Source organism: Protopterus annectens, chromosome 6.part0, assembly GCF_019279795.1.
Source record: "Protopterus annectens isolate FY-2018-M chromosome 6.part0, PAN1.0, whole genome shotgun sequence".
NCBI classification, from domain to species: Eukaryota; Metazoa; Chordata; order Ceratodontiformes; family Protopteridae; genus Protopterus; species Protopterus annectens.
In genome coordinates, this window is record NC_056737.1 from 564,857,749 (window position 1) to 564,881,528 (window position 23,780).

Sequence of the window (23,780 nt, forward strand, 5' to 3'; positions counted from 1 at the left end):
TAGTATTGCTTAAATCAGCAAAAAAAATACTCATTCTTTTATTAGAGATGCATTTCATTTTTGGATGAAATAAAAGACATTGAAATTAGTCATGAAGAATAGTTAGTTACTGTTGATGTTCGGTCCCTATATACAGTTATTCCTCATGACATTGGGGTGGAGGGGGAAGGACATATGTTATACAAACATAAAGAATATACATGAAGAGAGATTAAATTCATAGTGGAAAGTATTGAACATCTTTTAAATAAGATCTTTATTCCTTTTTGTATCAATATTATAGACAAAGAAAGGGGTGGCAGTACGTGTCAGAATACCACCAAATTTCACAAATATAGTTATGGACTACTGGAAAATGTTTATTTTAAGAGAAATTCCTGGTTACAATTATATTAAAGCGTATCATCATTATGTTAATGATAATTTTTCATACTGGCTGGTGATGACAATGGTTTGAATTTTTTTTTTAATAAAGTGAATGTTAGTACATCTTTTTAGAAATTCATGTGTTATAAGAGTATTACCAAAGTGAGTGATGTGGAGGTATTTAAGAAATAGGGGAGTGGTGAATTAAATACTGTTATATCTTATAAAAATATAGCAAGTAATACCCTTTTACACTATAATAGTATGCATCTTACTTACTTAAACAAATTATTAAGGGTAAGGTAATGAGAATAAAAAAAAACAAAAACTTACACTGACCTGGATATGTTTAATGGCTTGATACAGAATTTGCATGAATGTTTTTTATCGAGGGGGTATCCTAAAAAAATTGTACAGGATGTATTAACAGAGTTTGGAACAATGGATAGTGACAAAGAAAAGGGTGATAATATAGATAGAAATTGGTCTATTGCCATGTAATTTATTTTTTTTAGTAGACAGCCCAGTCATTAAAAGCAATATTAAAAATAATTGCTGTAACTTACCAGGCAATGAAGAAGTGTTCAGATTGGTTGATAAGGAACCATTGTTTATTAATAAGAAAAAGAGGAATATAAAAAGAAATATTAGAACATAAACCTAAGAAATTTTAAAATATTGGAAACAAAAAACAGGGACGTGTAAATGCTATAATTGTTCCATGGGTGAATACATATCTTATAGTCCTGATTTTTGTTGTGGGTCCACAAGGATGTCTTGTGTAGTTTCAGGGCATTTCACATGTAATTCTCTTTTTGTGGTGCATTTTGCATAGTGTCTCTCCTGTGATTCATTTTATACTGGAAAACTAATAGGCAATTTAAATAAAGACTATATAAACATCAGTATGCCATCAAACATAAAAAAAATGTTAATGCTTTGGGTAAACACTCTATGGAATGTAATAAAATAAAAAAAGGTTGTTTTTCATGCTGCAGATTTTGTTCCAACTAATTTTAATGGTAATAAAGATGATGAACTTGATTTTTTGGAGGTAAAATTGCAAATCATGTTAGGTCTTAATGGAGCACTTATATAAATGCTTTAAAGGGGAATAAACATAGAAGAAGGTATAAATACTACGTCACAACAGATTTTAAATACATAGTTCAGTCACATGATATAAACATGTGGTTTTGTTTAAGTATTTTAGTGTTGCATTGGGGGAAATGTATTTATTTTGAGGAAGAGCTAGTATTTACTAAATATTTGTGAAATGCTTGTAAAATGTGGTTTTATTAAAGTATAGTTGAACTTCAGTTACATGGATTGCACAATATATTTTTACATTTGTCTCTCCAAGGGGGTACAGTATTTGTATGTCTGGGATAATATGGTAGACAGACAATGCTACTTTGCCAGGAATGGTGTGAACCTGCCCCCCCCCCCCCCAGGATTTCAAATATTGGCTAAAACCTTATCCATCCCCACAATCCCTTTTTTATCCCTTTTTTATTCAGTGTTAGCATGATAAACCTATCAACATAACTAAACCAATTCAGAATAATCTAAAGGTATTACTGCTCAGTGCCAGGAGTCTAATAAGAAACTCCACTTTCTGCAAGCTCTTATCTTCCTGGAGAATAAAGACATCTGTGCAGTTACCAAGATTCAGTTTAAAGCCACAGAAGGTTCTCCCAGCAGTTCAAGGCTATAATGCCTTCCACACATTTAGACCAGCTACAGCACAGGTGAGGTCTAAAGGTGAATAACTCTCAATGTGCATCCAACATGAACACACCTGAAGGCTGGTCAAATAGTATGACACACTTGAGCTTCTCCACAGCCAACTTACCATAAGAAAAGCTCTGTACAATATCCTTGCAAGCAACTGATTCCGCTGCATAAACAAGGAAGCCCATACCACATATTTGAGCATGCTGCAGACATTTCCTATTCAATTCAAAATAATATCTATGGGTGACGTTAACTAACTTTATCATTAATTGGGAATCATATGTGACCTCAAACATGTAGGCCAAGAGATTTCTGGACTTTGTTAACACAAAAACCCTTGAACAGCTAGACTCTATGCCTACCAGGGGTGTAAATATCCTTGACGTGGTCTTTACAAACATGGGGGAGTATGAAAAGTCCTAATTGGTCAGGTCAGACCACAAAGCTGTTTCCTTTGAAACAAATATTAAGTCCAGGACCCCAACTGACCTCAGAAAATTATTCCAAAACTAGCTACCTCCTACTAAGTGAAAGTCTAGCAAAATTTTAAGAACATCCAAACTCTGAGAACATAGCTGCCTAGGCAGAGTTGTTCACATAAACCCTGTAAAATCATGAATAGCAGCAGAGAGACAGCTGTACCTACCTGAAGTAAACATAGAACAACCTTCAAAAACAAAGCACCTTAGTGGAATTCAAGCATAAGAAAGAAAATCATGTCCAAAAACAAGAAGGGAATTTCCTAGCAAGGTAAAAAGACACTCATCAATCTGTATAAGCAAATCATGGGACTAATCAAGTCCACCAGGGCCAAATTTGAGATAAAAATAGTCTCCACTACTAATGACAATAATAAGCTGTTCTTTAGTTATGTCTGCAACCTTAAATCCAACAAATGTGCCAGACTAATTGTGAATGAAACCACCTATGCAGAGACAGATATAGCAAATCTGCTGGCTGATGCATTTAGCTCTAACTTTACCCCCCTATCTCCTCCTGTCACTGCCCAGGAATACCTTTACCATTTCTATACAAACTGTCACTAGGGAGCATGTCCTCAGTGTGCTATCTAATGCCAAGAGCATTGCTTCAGTGGGACCTGATAATATTCATGTATGCCTCCTGAATAGAAAGAAACACCACTTTTCAGGCTCACTAGCATCTTTTTTAACTGTGGCCTCCAGACAGGCATCCTGGCTAACAAATGGAGAACAGCATTGTTTATCCATATACATATGGAAGGATCATCCACAGTCCCAGGGAATTACATACCCATAAGTTTAACCAGTGCCATATGCAAGTCCATAAAAGAATATTAATGGATGTGATTAACGATGACATAGGAAAACTACAGAGACTAGACCCCACCCAGTTAATTTTTATCTACCGCAGGTTTTGCCAAGGTGTGAAGTGGTGGACTTCTTTGACAAGGTCACTAAGGTAATGGGTAAGGACAAAAAAGAGCTGACTGCCTACCTTAACCTGTCTAAGATGTTCAACACAATACCTTACTTGAGCATTGTAGATAAACTTACAAAATTATGCATAAACCCATATGTCACCTAATGGATAGCTAGTTGACCCACTGATAGGACACAATAAGTTAGGATAAGTGAAGCCATCTCTGCAAAGGGACAAGTCACTATTGGGTTCCCACAAAGATAGGGGCTGGGTTCTCTCCTTTTTGGAATCTACTTTTCTGAAGTCAAGACGAATGTCAGTGGCCTTTGGCTGACTACATTTGAAGATGATTGCAAATGACATATACCCAATGAATCCCCAAAAGACTCAGATAACCTTCAAGAGGGCCTGAACAGAAAAAAACAACTGATGCTAGAGCCATGGAGTAATACACAGTATGAAAAAATTAATAAAAGTACCCTTTAGAAAGATGGCCTCCACTGGAAATTATCAAATTGATAATACACCTCTAAAAGTAGGCTCAGTGGCTAAGGATCTGGGAAGGCATGTTGACAGTAACTGGACCTTTGACCACCATGTGTCTACTATAGTAAGAAAATAATTGTACATTGCACAGTTTATATACAACAGCATGGCATCCAGGTCCAAGGAGGTCATTGTTTCACTTATCAGCAGAAATAATATATCTGCAACATAAACAGGACTTGTTATAGAGACAGCTATATGTCTCTTAGCTTAATCCTTCTCTGGAACAGACTTTCCATCCATATAAAACAAAGCTCACCCCTAACACTGTTTAAATGTTAATTGTACCAATGGATGGTAAGTCACAAATTTAACCCTGGTTTGGCACCTATGTCTGTAATGGACAGGGGCAGCCAGTGAGTACCTAAATTCCCATGGGTATTGACACATGCCAGCAAGATTTTAGTAAATTTGAGGTAAGCTAGGGTAGGCTTAAAACTGCTCTTATGACAATAGCCTAATAGCCACCTATGAACCAATGAATTCAGCAGATACCTAGTGGTTAATTATAAAGGCATCACACATAGTATACAGTACAATGATGCAGTGATGCTGCCAGCAACACAAACAATGGGTAGCACTCCCACTTCACTCATGGCTGAGATAAAAGTGGAGGAGCCAGATGAACTTTTGACATTATCTGTCTTTAGGGGAGGACATCCTATCCATGTCAGCCCCACACAGCCACACAGGTGTTGCCACCAGTGATGGCATCCAAGGAGCTGTGTCTGAGTTTCATGCACCCACCATAGTTGAAAGTCAAGCAGGTGGCTATCTGACCCATATCTCCAGGGCATTCCCAGAGCTGAATGTCACCTTTGGCATGAGTCATTAGATGTGATCCAGGCACAAACTGCCACTATTCATACTGTGTCTGAGATTTTAAATGTGCTGTGTAGCCCTATGAGGAACTGCAGCAACTTCAAGGACTACTGGACATCCAGAAAGGTATACAGAGATGTGAAGCAGTTATACTTAATGAGAACATTGATGACCTACATGGCAGGCATTGGTGCAGCCATAATGATTTTGGTAAATGGTTTCCATGTCCATACAGGAGGGATGGAGGCACACTAAATGATCACATATCAGGCTTATGCAGATGACATATACTGTTCTGAAGGCAGCTTTACTGTCTACAATATTTATGTCTGTCTCTGCCCCTGAGTGTGGACACATCTATGACTGTTGGACACTCTTCTAGCTCCACCATAGGCATGCCCACCGGGCAAATCAGTAAGGGTCTTGAAGTTCACTGCCATCACATTCTGCTGTCATCCTACCTTTTTTGTAGGCATTCACAAGGAGGCGCGTGCCAATATCCTATTGGAGCCTCATATGAGAGACCACAACAAGGTTCCAATACTTGTTTCTAACATGGTGCACCATCCTCTGAAGAGGTTTCCTTTAGTCCTGGCACTGTAGGGCTACACAATACATCCAGCTAGCATATTCCACCTATGGATGTTTCACTCTATCTTTGATGAATATGATTCTGGCTACCCTCACCCTCCTTGCACTGTGCATGATCATCACATTACCACCCATGACACTTCCACCACAATGCTATTACTGTTGTCTGTCATAGTAACCCACCCACCTGCACAAATAATGATTGTGTCCTACTCCCCCCCACTAACCTGTATGGGTATGCTAATGCCTGATACCCAAAGTGGCCAGTCAAAGCACTATACTGCATAGCCTTGTGTTTTTACATGAATCAGTTTTACTCTGTGATAATCTTGCCATGGATCATAGATATGGACCAGATACTACCTTTTTGCCAGGCTGATAATGTATTGAGCCTTCCTCTGATGCACATGAATTGCCATCACAGATAGCTCCTTGATAACTCCTCACCAAGCTCCTTTTCTACTAATGCAAGGACTACAGTGTCCCCACATTACATCTATTTTCAAAACACCATATTATGTTGTGTGGTGAAAAAACACAGATATCTTACTACAGATTTCTGAAGCATACTGCAATGTGCCACTAGATCAATCCAAGCAGCAGAAGTGGGCCTTCCAAACTCTGAACACACATTCAAAGATGTCACATGTCTGTGATAAACTGGTGTCATATGCTATCTGAGCTGGGTCTGGAGGTTGCCAATGGGATTAATAAGTTATGGTTCAAAGGTATATCCAGTATTACCTGCAACACATAACAGTGTCCACCAGTATGAGTGGTCTGCTGCCTACATTCATGAGTCCACAAATTCAGGAGCTCCTTTGGTGGTAACATGAGTGCCTACTAATAAGATGATTCTGTGGAAAGTCATCTCACGCAAAGCACATGTGTGCCAGATTTGGTATACTGGGCATCACGTGAAGCAGGTACTGCCCTGATAGCAATGTCATTGAAGTCAGTGGTACCATGGACCTTGAGAAAATGGGTTATGTCACAGAGTATTCTTTTTCACATACCTTATCATCACTTCATGGAACTAGTGAAGGATTTGTGTGGCCAGAACCTGCAAATCTTCTAACATTTCCCCATTTGGACACTGAAAAGTCCTCATAACAAAAATGGTTAATGCTATATAAACTTTCATGTCATCTCCCTTGATTCTGTGTAAGGGCAGCACACATCTGTTAACTCCTTTGTGGTGCTGCTTTCCACAGTGTCACAGCTGACATTGTCACATTCATGGATACAATAGTATGTTAGGCTCTTGCTGACCTGTCTGCTACATAGAGGACGATGTTATATGACACTATAGACACTGGTTCTGTACGCAGCCATTAACACAGGCTACTAATGCTGTTCCTGGCATGATACCATGAGCCATACACTGTACACTGTAAAATCCTGCTGTTTAGAACAGGTGATTGCCATAGCACATTGCACTGATTTTATACATTTTTAAATTACACCACCATGTTTAATTGTTCCATTTGCACAGATGATTTATTTTATTTATTTATTTTACATTTGTTGACCGAGATAGTGTGACTGGATATATGTCCATTTTCAGCGGAGGCCTGGGAAGAAAAGCTCCACATACCAAAAAAAAAACAGTACATACATCACTGAGTGATAAACTCAGGCAGACGTTTAGAAAAATATAGACAAAGAATATAGGCAGATATCAATATACACAATGTGCAGACTTACATCTGATTGGCAGAGACGTATCAGAAAATGTGAACATAGAATACAATCAGATCTCATAATTCACAATGCTTAGACATTCAAATGCTATGAGACATAAATACTTGGCTAAACAGTAGGTTGGGTAGCAAAACATGTATTAGTGAAGTTGTTAGTCAGGTTTAGAACAAGAGCACAGCCAATGAGAAGTGAGGTATTTTTTGAGTTCTCTTTTAAATAGGGGTAGTAAGATTTCCTTGGTAATGATGGATCTCATTAGCATGTTGATAGACATTTGCATGTTTTTATACAGTAATTATCTCTTGCTGCATATTACGTCAAGTCATGCATGTCACTGAATTGTCCTCTTCTTGCGTGTCACCACTTAGCAATCCATTTTATATAATCCACTTTGCTATTTGTTTCTGAATACCTCATTACATAAAGGCAACTTAACTAAACATAACTTGACACTGCAGATTGAAAATAACAAGATATGACAGATTGACGGGTTTATTATTGAATATAACAGTAGTACAAGTGTGTGATATATAGGGTGTTATAGCTGAACCAGATAAGAAATTATTTGTTGCTCATGTAAAACATTTTGATGCCCCAAAATGGAAGATATGGAAGATGCAAACTGAGAATTTCAAGACAGGTGGAAAATGAGTCCATTTAGATATGTTACAGCACTGTAAGAGGGCAAACTAAGTCTTGTGAATTCACTGATATCAAAAGAGAAGTAAAGACACAGACAATACAATCATTTTGCAATTATTGGGTTAGGATGAATGCACTATGTGAAACAGGTATGAATCTAAATAAGGATCTGGACTTTGCAAGGTCACATGATATTATAAGTACTGCAGGCAAAAACATTAAACAGGTAAGGAGATAGAAGTTAATTATATAGAAACAAGCACAGTGATAGTAACCAAAGGCAAAAACATAAAACAAGGCAGACAAAAGAAGAGTATACAATGGCCATGGAATGGAGAAAACGTCTGAATGTAACTGAATGCCTTCTTCAGCTACTTCAAACAAATGCAGAACATAGAGAAAAAGTCCTGAGATACATAAAGTATCCTTGCAAGGGCACAAAACTGATCCATTTTGACATGGCTAGAGCGGAATCTGCACTGCATCTGCAGAATCAGAGGTTTAACTATGAGATACGGTTCTGTTTTAGTACTCTGCATAAGTTATTTAAGGAAGTTGAGGAGGGTAATCCTCCTATAGTAATAATGCATCAGAGTCATGCACTTTTTAAATCTGTAGACCATCTCTTCACTTTGCTAAGTCACAGGCACTGTATCCACCTTCCATGTGACACAAAAATGGTGGGTTTATCATGCTACTTCCAACACTGTTCTGCACCCTCAGCTTTTTCCATCTGAATGTCAGGCAGTGGCACAGTCATACCACACTGGAACTGTTTAAGTGCTGCACTCATTTAATGCAACTGATTATTCCAGTTGGTTTTGGATGTCAATCCTCAGAGGAGGGCATGTCCACTAGATTGACTAGTTCCTCGATGTGTACTTCCTTGCTGATGTCAGCATTTATCCACCCTTGATAGGAAAAGCCTGGAGAATGCCCTTATTTTCCCTTGTAAGCAGCAGAAGTTTGGCAGAACTTCTTTCCTATCTGAAAGCTATTCCTCATGGCCAGTCAAAATGGTTTTGCTACCTCCCTGGCCAGCCTATAATCAAATCTGAGAACCCCACTAACACATCATGTCATACATTATTATTCTCCAGCTTGAATGCTTCTCCCAATGCTGATGTCCGCTAATAGCCTCTAGGATTGCCTATATGACAATAAGTGAGTATTACTCAGCAACAGCTCCTCATCTCTGATTTAACTATCAACGACTTTAAAATGTTCTGACGAGGCTCTTATCTTTAATCTATGCTAAATCTACTCTATAGGGATCAGATTAATTTATTCAGCAATGCATCAATTAGAGGAGTCCACAGGTGTATGCATTAAATTTCTATTAATTTACACCCAAGGCAAAGTTTGCAATACCATTTTTGAGTTATAACAGAATGTCAAAGGTACTAACTTTGCTTGAAAATGTAGTCTAACAGAGTACTTCAGTTATGAATCATGCATGCAGTATCCACATTGTCTGTTTTAAAAGAAGAGATCAAACTACTCTTGATATTAACTCATGCCACTGATTTCATTAACTTCGTGGAGCAGTGAAACATTATTCTGGAAGACTGTATTTGTTTAACTGTCAAGAAACAAATGGCTCATATCAAATTATTAATATACCTGCTATTAAAATGGCAAGGACATTAGTTACACTTCTGCTCACCTGTGACAGGCTCAGAGTGGTGCCTATTGCAAAATATGTAGAAAATTCATCTTTCTCTGACAGAGAAGAACAAAATAGCATGAATCTACATGGAAAATGCATAAACAGAGGGTAAAGAATGAGCAGGTCATAGCTTGGCCCTTTATAATAAAAGAACAAAAAATCAGTTTAGTTTATTAAAAATGCAGTGGCCAAATCTACAAGCTGCAAATTTTAAGACACAACTGAGACTTTGCAGAATTATTGTAAAACTTTAAAGGTCATTCTTTTTTTTTTAGGATAACTTATGTAAATTCTTTCAAGACTGTAATACTTTTAGTTTCAATGCATTATTTACATCTGTCAGAATTATTTTAATTCCAAACACTGAGGTGAGTAACTAGTAAAGTAACAGCATATATGGGCATTACTTTTACTTCTGTTTTAATTTATTCATGCCTGCAGTACCTTTTTGTATACTTGTAATAACTACCCATAGCTTATTATAGAAAGTGGGGGTATTTTTTGGGACTAGCATCCTTAACTAAATGACTAACCAGTTAATAATATATGCCATTTTAAACTGCATAGTATAAGTATTAAAAATACACTATGACTATTAATCTAGGATTTCCTGCAGTGGAAATATTAATCACTGTTTGTCACTAGTTTATATTCTGTATGCACATTTTAATAACTAAGAGTACTATATGCCATTGAGAGGCAAGGTGTGAAAAGCCATGGAAGTACTCAGAAAACTTTATTGCCAACTATACTGGCAATATTGCTATTTGTTTGCCAGTAATCATAGCAGTAAACAATCCCCCGGATTCACTATACTTCCATGCAGGACTAGCTTAGTCCTGCATGGAAGCAGCCGTTTAGGAGCAAGATGGCAGCGCGCCAGGCATATTAATGAAGGCGCGCTGCCTGAGCTCCTAAATGGACACGGAGCACGTACAAGTGCAAGGGGCGTGTCTGAAAGCAGAGCTCTCAGAATATACATGCCCCTGCAATGAAGAACAGCAGTTTAGGAATAAGAATGAGTGAGACTGCTCATAGTTGTTTGCATACCCCCAGCAACATCCCCCGAAGTTTATAAGAGCAATAGTTAAAATATGAAGCATAAGGATTTTTTTTTATGAAACAGATAAAATGTAACAGCAGGCGCATGGGTTTGCCCATCACTTAGCTACATTTATTGTAGCTTAAATGGCACAAGAGCATAAAAATTAAGATATATGCAAATGAAGCAGTACTGCAATAGTGTAGTGGGCAGAGCATTTGCCTTACAAGCAGTCATTCCCGGTTTGAGTTTCAATCAAGCATGTTCCATTTTCCATGTCAAACTACTTTATGACCAATATTTTTTGTTGCATAACCTACTAAATAACATATATTTGTGAACTAGAGTACCGCATTAAATGCAGATGTGAGGTGTCATTCTCATAATGTAAAATCCACAGATAATCACAAGTGCCCCATAAAGTATATGTACACATGAATTAGGGATATAAATTGAAGGTACAATGAGTAATGAATGATAAATCCATAGTTTCCAAATCCAACACCCTCTCAAAAAACCATTGTACATTACTGTCTAAATTAGTGCTGGGGTAAGCAGGACTAAGCACTATTAAGCAAGAGTAAGCATATGTAAGCAGTAGTAAGCAGGTTTAAGCCCATTTGCATGGGGGTAAGCAATGTGCACACAGGTTAAGCAATTTTGAAGCTAACTCTCTGTAAGCATATTTAACCGGAAGTTAGCATTGCTTACTGTCACCCAGCTCACTTACAATTGCTTAAAAGTGCCTTAGTCACTCTGTATGCAACAGTCATTGTTCTGGCCAGAAACAAAATAAACAGCCTTTGCAGGTCTTGAACCCATGCACCTGTACACAATAGTCATTATAGTTAACCACTAAGCCATCACAGCCATACATAAGCTAGAGGTATCATCAAACAGATCCTCACTACAGGAAAATCAAACTTAACATGTGAAGGGAATCTATATACAGGTTTATGTTGTATACCCTACTACATAACATAAATATGTGAACTGCAGTACTGCATTAAGTCCAGATGTGAGGTGTCATTGTAATAAAGTGTTGAAATCCCCTAATAAACACAATAACCCCATACAGTGTACATACACATGAATCATGGATACCAAACGCATATATAATATGAAATGAATAATAAATCAATGGCAAAAAGCAAATAGCATGCAAATTAAAAATTAAGCAATGCTAAGCATTGCACAGCCCAGCTTACTAGGTGCAAGCAATGTGTAGGCCAGCTAATTCAGTCTGCCCATTGTTATACCCCTTTAAGCAATGCCAACCTTAGGTAAGCAGGTTTGCCCATAGCTTAGCATTTTCAAAACCATCCAATCATGGCAAAGTGCGGGGGAATCGGCCCTATTTAAACCCAACAGGCGGGAATACATCTCATAATTGGTTGCAGCTTCCTCCTGTAGGCACTATGACTGGTACTGGAGAGGGTGTGCACTTCCGGGTGCAGTGCTGGGGCATCCAGGAATCCAGAGTCATGGCAGGACTCCTTGTGAAAGACCATAACCAGAGACTGCTGCAGGGACAGTACCAGGGTTCCCAATGCAAAGCAGAAACCTGGGACCATCTTGCCCATGACCTCACCAGTGCCACTGGCATACCCCGAACTGGTGAGCAGGTCAGGCATCACTATGCCGACCTGAAACGGAAAAAGGGGAATCTCTTGGATCAGTGGATCCAAGAGACTAGGAGGATGGGGGATGTCCCAGCCATGTGTAAGTATCAGTCCACTACCTGTTTAATAATTGCCAGCTCATGTATATTATGGATAGGTATGGCTAAATATTCCTCTCATGTCTTTCACAGCAGCAGATGAATGGGCTGTGAACCAGGAAGCCCATGCCTGTAGATTGCAGCGGTTGTAACGTGAGGCAGGTTAGTAATGCTCTTGCATGTACTGTCATAGGAAATAAATCTAAAATTAGTAGTAAGTTAATTGCCTGTATAAAAACCTGTATTGTTTAAGGCATGTACTGCATACACCAGAGAATATGGAAGGAAGAGTTTCATATAGTTTGCATGTAAATAAAAGCATAATAGCCTGACAATAAAGGTCTAACTGCTGGACTGCATGTGTTTACTCTGGTATCATATGGTAATGTAGAGATGCAATCTCTTAATAGTACTGTTGTATTAAGTACTGTTACCCACACTGTGCTACATAAATAAAATGTGTAGGAATGTCTGTATATGACTGCAGTAATCCCAAGAGGTCATATAGTACAACTGAAAGAGACTTAGACAGAAAACGTGAAAAAGCAAATACCATAATCCAAATAGCACACTCAACTGAGATGTGAACTGCTGTATTTTTAGCACACACACAGCCATGGTTCGAATCCTAGGCACTGTAGTAGGCTGCATGCAGAATCATACCCCGCAACTGTACAGAATGTCAAGTAAATAGGCCCATATCTGTTGCTTGTCACCCTGCCCCCCTAGCAAATCAACGGGATGATCCCAAACATTTAGGCAGCCAAAAAGAAATACAACTGATTGTCAGACATCTATAAGAACAAACCTGTCACTCTAGCAGCTCCCCAAAATGTTATGAGAGTAATAAGCCAAGTATGTCCCATCTCCACCCCCATGTTGTCAAGCTGTGACCAGAGTGTGTGCAGTAACAGAGTGAGACTTTTGTGCATACTACTAATGTGAAATCTGGTAATAGGTGTGGCAACATTCAGGTAGTGCTAACAAACATTGCCCACACAGGTCTGTCAGATACGAAAACTGTGCCTAGAAATAAAAGATTGATATCCTGTATTGGTACTGTTTATTCTGGTATTGTATGGCATTATTAGTGTTGCAGTTGCTCTGAATAATAAGGTATTACTCATCAATGTCACCTACACTGTGCTACATAATACAACTGTCTAGGAAATCCTGTATAAGAGTGTTGTAATTACAAGGTCAGACTGCAAAACCACAGGAGAATTATAGACAGAAATCAGACAAGCTATACACAGCAATATCTATATAGTGCACTCAACTGTGATTAACACTGTTTTGGTTTTAGCAGACACATCCATGGTTCAAATCCTGGGAGTGGTAGTAAGCTGTATGCAGAATCATACCCCACAAGTGTACAGAATTGTCCAGAATGTCCAGTTAATCGGCCCATATCTGCTGGCTGTTACCCTGACCCCTGGCATATCAGTGTGCAAATCTCTGACATGTAGGCAGCATTTCATGTCATATAACTGACTGTCAAGCCTGTACATACTTGGAAAATGTCAATGAAAACAAACCTGTCTTTGTACAATTCACCAATGGTTTAAGAGGGCAATAGTCAAAATATGTCCCGGTTCACCTGCATGTGGTCAAGACATGCCCAGTGTGTGCAATAAGAGATGGCTAGGTATGTGCATAACATCAACCTAGAATCTGGGAATACATTTAGAAACAGTTATGTAGTATTAACAAACAATACCTCCACAGATATATCAGGTAAGAGGTGTATACTGCAGGTAAAACTGAGTTCATGTATATAGTTGTCCACATCCATACCGCTGTCTAAACTAAGGCCATAGGGTAGTGTACTAAAACCTGTAAGGTACAGATCATACCACTGACTAGGAAAGTAATGAGAACTACAGGAATATGCTAGTTGTTAATTGACATCTTTCTCTCCCCCCTACCATATCTGCAACAATAAACTAAATACACAACTCAGTCGGTATGTGCTGCATTAAATCTACTGTTGGGACATATGTCCTATTGTTTGATAAATATTTAAATTTGTTTCTATGCAAGTGCTATGTTGAAATATTCCCACATTGGTGGCATGCTGCCATAAATGTACCTGCATGCTGTTGTAATGGCCACTGTGGTTCCATATATACTTGTGTTCTGTTTGCTATGCAACTGTTCCATATATGGTGTTTCAGGTTAATGGGAATATCTATGCATGCTGTTATACCTAATCCTGGAATGTGTTGACTATTACTAACCCACATATGTTGTAAGTTTGAACACCATAGCACGTTTGGTAAGGCCGGTCCCAGCGGACCCCCTGTGTCCCACCTCAGCTGCCTGTGGCACCGGGGACTAGCACGTCTGGAGCCCACCCCAAGACTTCCTCATCTGCTGTTCCTGGACCACCTTCGGATGGAACCACCTCAAGGGATGGGGCTCAAACCCCCTGGGATTGGGTGCGGACAAGGACACTGTCACCCATCACCAGGTCTGGGGCGTGGTGCGTAGCGAGCTCTGCAGGATGTTTGGAGATCTGCTATGCCAGCTTGAGGGCTGTGTGTCACAACTAGAGAGTCAGCCTGCCCTCCTCCTCAGCCCCAGCACAGCCACCTTTGGGGCTGTGAAGGTGCAGTGGTGACTGCCCATGGGTGGGGACCTCAGTCCCACTGTATCCACTAGGGGGATTATGGGCTTCCAATTTCCAAACACCCCTCCCCATCAAGGTGTTTGCCCTCCACATGTATCATATACCACCCCTGTATGCTGTCTTGTCTGTCTTGTCTGTTATCCTACCCAACCTACCTCCCCAAATATACCTACTATCCTTCCCCAATATCCCACTCACAGCTGAAAAAAAAAAAAGGGCACTCTCTTCACCAAAAAAACCCTTGCCCCATAGATAGCTGTCCATTTTGCATACTTGTCCACTGGACACATGTAATCTGTCTAACTGGCTTTTTATTTTTTATTTTTTTTTATTTATTTATCATTTGTTGACCGGGAATGTCCGACTAGGTTCCACAGAGCCTGTTTTCAGCGGAGGCCCGGGGAGAAATGCTCCAAATGCATGTCTTTGGAATTCACAACATATTATTGTTGTTCTCATCTCTCTCTCTCAGGGGTTTGAGGTTTCGACTCTAGCTCCAAATTCAGTGTACATGCACAGCTGTTGCTGTAGATGAACTGGGCAGCTATGGACCTTCCCTACACCCATCCTGCACATTCCTAGCTTCTCCCTACTGTCTTTCCCTCTTTGTTCCCCTTTTTCACCACTTTCCTATCAACCCTTTTTCTTTTCTTTTAAAGACATTAGAGTGGGGGTAAGTGAGAGTAAGCACTTTTAAGCAGCAGTAAGCAGGGTTTAAGTCTGTTTGTGCGGGGGTAAGCAATGCCTACACAGGTTAAGCAATTGAGAAGCTAAATCAGTATAAGAAAATGTAACCAGAAGTTAGCAATGCTTACCTTCTCACAAACTCACGCAAATCCACTTACAACTGCTTAAAAGAGTCCTAATCACTCTGTATTCAACAGACCATGTTCTGCCAGCAACAAAATAAACAGCCTCTGCAAGGCTCAAACTGAGAACCCTGCACACCGTAGCTGAAGTGATTTACTACTGAGCCACATGGGATTTATGTATATCTGATGTTTTCAAAAACATATTATCCAGAACAGTCATTCATCAGTACAGGAAATGTATTTATACATGTAGATGTATGTGAATGTGTGTATATAAATATATATATATATATATATATATATATATATATATATATATATATATATATATATAAATATCTTCGTACATGAAACTTACCATGTACATTTCTAAAACCCTACTCCTGCTCCTGGCACTTTCATTGTCAGTTTTGTATTAATACCACCCATGTTATATATGTGTAAAATTTCTAAATAGGTATACTAACCAATTTGAGCCTCTCATCTCTTCCTCACTCTTCTGTATAACAAATGGCAAACTATATACCTCAGATATTTGCTTCTCATACTACTGCATTGTCAAAACCTGCATTCATGTTTTTCTATTATGTTAGTTCCTTCTATGCTAGCATACAGCAATAATGTATTCAATAATTTTTGAGCATTTTGTGCCTTTACTCCTTGATGCTAGTTGTACTATGTTAGTCTGCAGCATTATTGTATTGCATTTTTAACATGTATTAGTTTTATGTTTCTGTGCTGCCTTGCATTCCTACTGCATTAGTATCTTGGAGCTTATCTCCCCGGGCCTCTACTGAAAATGGACATGTTTGGACTAGCCCGGTCAACAAATGTAAAATAAATAAAAATAAAATTAATGTTTTATATATCTATATATATATATATATATATATATATATATATATATATCTATATATATATATCTATATATATATATATATATATATATATATATATATATATATATATATATATATATATATATATATATATATATATATATATGTATATATATGTATCTACCTGATAACACTGACATGCCAAAACACCGACAACGAAATAACCGACACCACAAAACCGAAAGTTCAAAAACACGAAACTTCACATGCCCGACAAACCACAATCCCGACAATCAACAAAACAAATGCCTTTTCCGAAAAACACACACACAACACAAGCACACCAAACACCTTACAAACCTACACTAAACCTTACATACATAACTATCTATGCCCTAACCTTAACCCAAACCCTAACCCTAAGGTCCATCACTATCGCAAACTTACCTTACCCGCACCCTAATCCTAACTCACTTAATCCGACCCTAACCCTTATGTCTGTCACTATCGCACACTTACCTTACCCACACCCTAACCTTAACTCACTTAATCCTCCCCTAACCATAAAGTCCATCACTGTCGCACACTTACCTTACTCGCACCCTAACCCTAACTCAACCCGCCCCTAAACCTAAAGTCCGTCACTATCGCACACTTACCTGACCCACACCCTAACCCTAACATCTGTCACTATCACACACTTACCTTGCCCGCACCCTGATCCTAACGTCCGTCCCTATTGCACACTTACCTTAACATGTCGGTGTTCTCAGCATCAGGATTTTCAACTTTTGGTCTTCTCCGTTGTCATTCTTCCGGTGTCGGTGTTCTCGTTTTCAGTATTTTAAGCATTCTGTTAAATCGGTTAGACCTATATATATACATACATATATATATATATATATATATATATATATATATATATATATAGATAGATAGATATAATATATATATATGTAAATCTAAATATATACATATGCATATATGCATATATCTATAGATATGTATGTCTACATATATATGTCAATATATATAGCTATATATATATATATATATATATATATATATATATATATATATATATATATATATATATATATATATATATATATATATATATATATATATGTATGTGTGTTTGTGTGTGTGTGTGTGTGTGTGTGTGTGTGTGTGTGTGTGTGTGTGTGTGTGTGTGTGTGTGTGTACATATGCAGAAATATATCTATAGAAATAAAAGAGAACATGACAAATACATATATGATCAAAGGCACAGTTAATGAGAGTGAGGTGGCCCAAGCTAAATATGTCCTGTAACTATTGATATCACCCCTCCCCCCACAGCAAAATAGATCTGCCCTGCAATACAATACCAGTTCTTGCAAGTCCCATACCCAGGATCCGACACAGCATGTGCACAAGACTTTAACAGTAATCCATCCCTCCTGTATGATGTCAAGATGGTATCAGTAACATATCATGCAGTACACTCTGGCTACCATAAGGAATGTACAATGTGCAAGCAATAAACATTCCAAAGATACATATACACACACACATATATGCAGATACATATACATATATATAGATATATATGTAACTACACATACACACACAGATATCTATACATATATATATATATATATATATATATATATATATATATATATATATATATATATATATGTATATATATATGTATATATATATATATATATACATATAGGAAGTTGCATATTTAGAGGGTATACACCATACTGAACAGCCAGTATTCCTACAGTTGCCACCTTATCAAATGGACAGTGTATGAATCACCCATACAAAAGACAATTGTAGCCTGAAACATATACCCACAGAGAAGTCAAAGTATATGACACTGCACACAGGTTTGCATACATAAGAAAGTTGTATTTGTGTACTGTCACAGTTGTATATGCCATGTCATATAGTTATTTATAATTTGAAATGCATACAAACAGATTAATGCAACTCTCAAACAGATCAATTAATACAATAATCTAAAAGCATAGCATATATTGCTGTCCAGGCCAAGGCTTGCAAGTAGTACAACAGTAAAGACACACTGGGCCACAGGATAACAATCAATCAACAGTAAGTAATGTAGATGTATAGTCCAGCAGCCTCTAACTATACTCTTTGCACAATCTTTTTGGGGGAAAGATTTCAGTTGACACAATGGGATGTATCTGTTGCATAACAAAGCATAATTGAAACCATCACAATGTTTCAAGCCTGGCTAACTCTCTCTAGAATGTGTAAAAATCTGTTAACCAGTTTACTGTATAATTTAATTTAATCCTGACTTACACTCAGGATTAACTCTAACCTGTGTAACTTGTTTAACTTGCTTACTTATGTAATCTCTGTAAATAGTCTGTAATATGTAATGCTGGTATTATGTAATGCTGTATCTGCTTACCCTTGGAGCTTTTCTCCCCAGGCATCCGCTGAAAATAGACATGCATCCAGTCGGACTATCCCGGTCAGCAAATGTAAAATAAAAATAAAATAAAAATCACAATCACACTGACAAACAGAACAGTCTGTATGGCAGTAAGTAGTAGGCCAGCAATTTTCCCAAGGTGAAATGTATGGTAATGTACATTCATATACCTTAAGGCAGCTTACTCCTGATATCCCTCACACGTTGTAACAGCCTAGGTTATTTATGTTGCATACCCCCCCCCCGATAGACTGACTTACAGGGGCATATAACACTGTTACATACACTGACCTCTGGACTGCAGAAGGGCACACATGTTTTGTGCAGATGAAGCCCAGATATATATGGAGCCAACCCTCTAATATGTGTGGGGGGCACAACAGCACTGGAATGATGCCAGAAATGGCAGCATGACGTAATCACAGGCCACTACATAACAACCCCTGACTGCATGTCATATGGACAAAGCCTGTTATGTAGGTGGAGGGCAGAGGCCGGACTACAGGCCCATAAGTGAAATAGTGCTGTCATATACTTAGCAAGTTGCTGGTGTTACAGGATAGTCTGCAACATACCCTTAGTCAGGAATATGAAGTCAGAAACACAAATGGATGTAGCCATGTACTGATAGCACTCAACACACACACACACACACACACACACACACACACACACACACACACACACACACACACACACACACACACACACACACACATACTGCCAGTAATATATTTGACACAAGACCTGTGTGATGGACAGACAAAACATAATAGGCAGACCTCTGGCCATCATGTGGATAGGCCCACAGTTGAGAGCTATGCAGACAGACTACATTCCATGTTAAACTAGTATGTACACACAAACCCTGTAACACTGGTGCTATACAATGCATATAATAGCACTACTCACATTCTGTAGTTCTTGAGCTTTATACAAATATGTAGCTGGCCTGAGTCTGCAAGTTATCTTGTAACAGGTATTGCTACCTGCTGTCTGTAACACTGCTGCCCACACACAGGAAGGATGTCCACCATACAGGAAAGGTAAATGGACCACACCCACATGATGTAGGGATTTATAGGAGTGGGTTGCCATGAAAGTGGTAATTGGAAGTACTACACAGCATGCTACATGCAGGTAGCAAGTTGAGGACACTGATTGGTGCTGAGACCATCATCTGATCATGTGCATCACCTACAAAATCCATGCTGCAATCTATTTAAAGCAGCTCAATCCATTTACTGGAGAGAGAGAGAGAGAGAGAGAGAGAGAGTAAAACAGACAAACAAACAAACAAACAAACAAACAAACAAACAAACAAACAAACAAACGAACAAACTAATAAAGAAAGCAGGCTAAAGGCCAAGGCAAAGGATAAAAAAAACCTTACAAGGAAACTATCCACAACAGATATCATTCCCACAACAGGTATGTGAAGTATATATGCATGCAATTGACTGTAGTACTTGGTGCATAATAATGGGATAGAGAATGTGGAATGATTTATATGTGGCAGCAGGTGTTGTTGTTGTAATGATGTTCAGCTGGACAACTGCTATGGACAATAGAGTCTGTCCCTGTTCCAAAGCATGGGTAGTCTCTGGGATAGGAATCTATCCTTCCAGCATGTCCTATTTATCCTTGTGGTGAGATTTAGATCCCTAGAGCATGTGGCTTTTGGGGATTTGTTTTTTTTAGGTGGAGCATGTCCATCAATTCTCGGTTGGACATGGCCTTGTATGACAGGCAGAGATCACCTCTGAGTAAGCGGTATACAACCGAGTACAGCTGGAGTTTCTTAAAGTCGGCTGCATAGGGCATATGTTTGAGGCCAGTAATCCTCTTGGTGTGGTACTTCTGTGGTCTTTCCAGCTGTTGCAGGTGTCTTGTAAGGTACATCCCAAATGGGGCATTGTACTCTATGATGGGTCTGATGAGTGATGAGTAGAGGGGCACAATAACCTCTTTTGTTCCAGATGCGAACCCTTTTGTGATTAGGTGGGCCACATTGAAGGATTTTCTAACCACCTTGGCAATATGATTATCAAAGGAGAGATTACTATCTACTTGGGTCCCCAGATCCCTTATGACATTTTCTGTATTTAGAGGACTACCACATATGTGGTAGTTCGCGGGGTACTTTGTTTTTTTCAAAGGGGATGACTATGCACTTTTTGGCATTTAGCTTGAGGCCATGATTTTGACACCAGGTATCCATCTCAGTGAGACCCTTCTGGAGGATGTCTGTATCAGCTGGAGAGTCAGTTATGGCCCCCAGTTTGCAGTCGTCTGCAAACTTGGTCAGCCATAGTCCTCCTGTGCTTGCCTGTACCTCTGAGAATTATATACCAAACAGAAGGGGTTCCAAGACGGAGCCCTGGGGGACGCCACTTGTAACTCGTTTAGAGTCGGACCTAGAGCATGCAACTCTCACCGTGCGGGTTCTATCCTTGAACCAATTGGCAACCCATCTCGTGACACAGGGGTTTATGTTCAGGCTGGTGAGCTTGTCTATAACACCAGAATGGGGAATGGTGTCAAAAACCTTTATGAGGTCTAGGTAGGTGGTGTGGATCCCCTTTCTCTAGTCTAAATCCTTGGTAACTGTCTCAGAGAAGTCCACCAGGTTGAGGAGGCATGATCTGCCCTTAACAAAGCCAAACTGGGTAGGGTCCAATGTTTGAAGGTTCCCAATGTCTCTCTTAATGAATTCCATGATGATGCAAACATAGCCTTGCAGACCAGGCTAGTCAGGCTTTTAGGGCAATAGTTCCAAGTGTCCGTTGTGGCTCCACCTTTGTTGAGCGGGATAATGGTTGCTGTGAGCCACTTTATGGGTACCTAGCCTGTAGAGAGGCTGAGTTTGAACAGTGTGTTTAGGTGAGGGGTTAGTTCATTTTTGGAGCTCATGTAAGACACAGCCTGGGACACCATCTGGTCCCATTGAAGCTGTGTTTTTGGTTTTGGATAGGGCTGTTTTAACCTGTGTGTCAGTGATTGCTGAAGCACTACATTCTTCTGGTATGGTTATGGGCCCTTTAGGGTGTGAGAGGGGGGTGAAGTTTTCACTAAACCTGTCTGCCAGAATGTTGGCAATATCAGTCGGTTCAGTGTATTCTGTGCCGTTTTACACTAACTCAGAGCAGATCTGAGAGTTTCCCCTTAGGTTCTTGACATATATAAACAACGCTTTGTGGTCATTTTTGGAGTCCTTGGCAATTTTTCTTTCAAGCTAGCCTCAGAAGATTTTATGAGGGATCATAGTTTCTTGCTGATACTAATCAAGGATGTCTTTCCTTCTTGTGATTTTACTCTTTTCTGCACTAGTTTCCTCCTTCTATTGTATAGCTTGTTTATGGCAGGGGTCTACCAGACTGGTTTCCTTTTCTTGGAGGAGTGAGTCTTGGTTTTGCTTGGGATACCACAATCCATGCATTCTTGTAGGTGCTTATAGAGTGCCTTTGTAAGGGATTCAGCAGCTTAGACAGCATTGTCCTTTAGCATGGGGGCTGTGAACCTTTCCACCTCGATCTTAAGTAATGTGAAGTTTGCTTTTGAAAGGTTTTTCACTGTGGTTTCCTTGATTGGGGTGGGGGTGGAATGTGGATATCCAGAGTGATTAGTCTATGGTCTGATCTAACCAGCGAGGGTTTGACCTCTGGTGTAGAACACCAGTCGCCCATGTTGGTGATAACCAGGTCCAATATGTTGTCACCTCTGGTGGGGGTGTTGACCAGTTGATCCAGGGTATTTGAGTTTATAAATTCTAGGAAGCGTTCGGCAAGGGTGTTAGTACTTGAATATTTCTCCCAGTTAATGTTTGGGTAATTGAAATCACCCAGTATTAGGGCATTTGGTAGGACCTTCATATTTTCAGTGTCTCCAGAAATGCGGAATGGGGGTCCTGGGTCATGGTGGGTGATCTGTATCAAGCTAAAATTTGAATTGCAGTTTTGCCCATTGTAAGTTGCACATGGATGATCTCTGAGGCATTGTGCTATGCCACTAACCTGGAGGTGTGGGTATCCTTGATGAATATGGATACGCCCCCACCTTTTGTGTTTCGGTCCGGGTTCTGTGGCCGAAAATTATGGTATGAGTTATAGACTGGTAGCGCTGGGGTGCTCTCAGGAGCCTTAAACCAGATTTTTGTTACTGCACAGATATCGATGTTCTCCATACTGAGGAGCACCTCAAGTGCATGTGTTTTGAGGTTTAGACTTCTGGCATTGAGCAGCATAACCCTCTGTGGCATCATTATTGGTGAGGGCAGGATGCTACTCAGGGTCAGGGTCATACCGGCCTGGGCTATGTGATCAGAGAGCTCTTCTATTTCTCTTTTCATGTAGTCCAGGGAGGCAAATCTCAGGTCATTCACACCAACAGGGACAATGACAGAGTCATATTTGTACTTGTTCTGGAGTGACCTGAGTGCTTGTGTTATGTGGCAGATCCTGGTGCCCGACAGGCAGCTAACTGTAACCTTCTCCTTGTCCAGCCTAGTTAGTGGGACATCAGTGTACCTAACTATAGAGTCGCCTATAACTAGTGTGTTGGGTATGTTATTTTGCCATAATGGCTGTGATTGCATGGCACACTGATTATATGAAGTATGAGTTTCATGGTTTGTGATGGAGCATGGAGGTTGCTTGGGTGTCTCAAACCAAACCAAAAGAAAATGGCACAACGAAGAAACCATAAACTGAAAAAAGTGCCAAAACTGCTGGAGAAAACTGGATAAAAGTGATTTATTCAATAATCCACAAAAGTCACGCCAACCACATCAACATTAA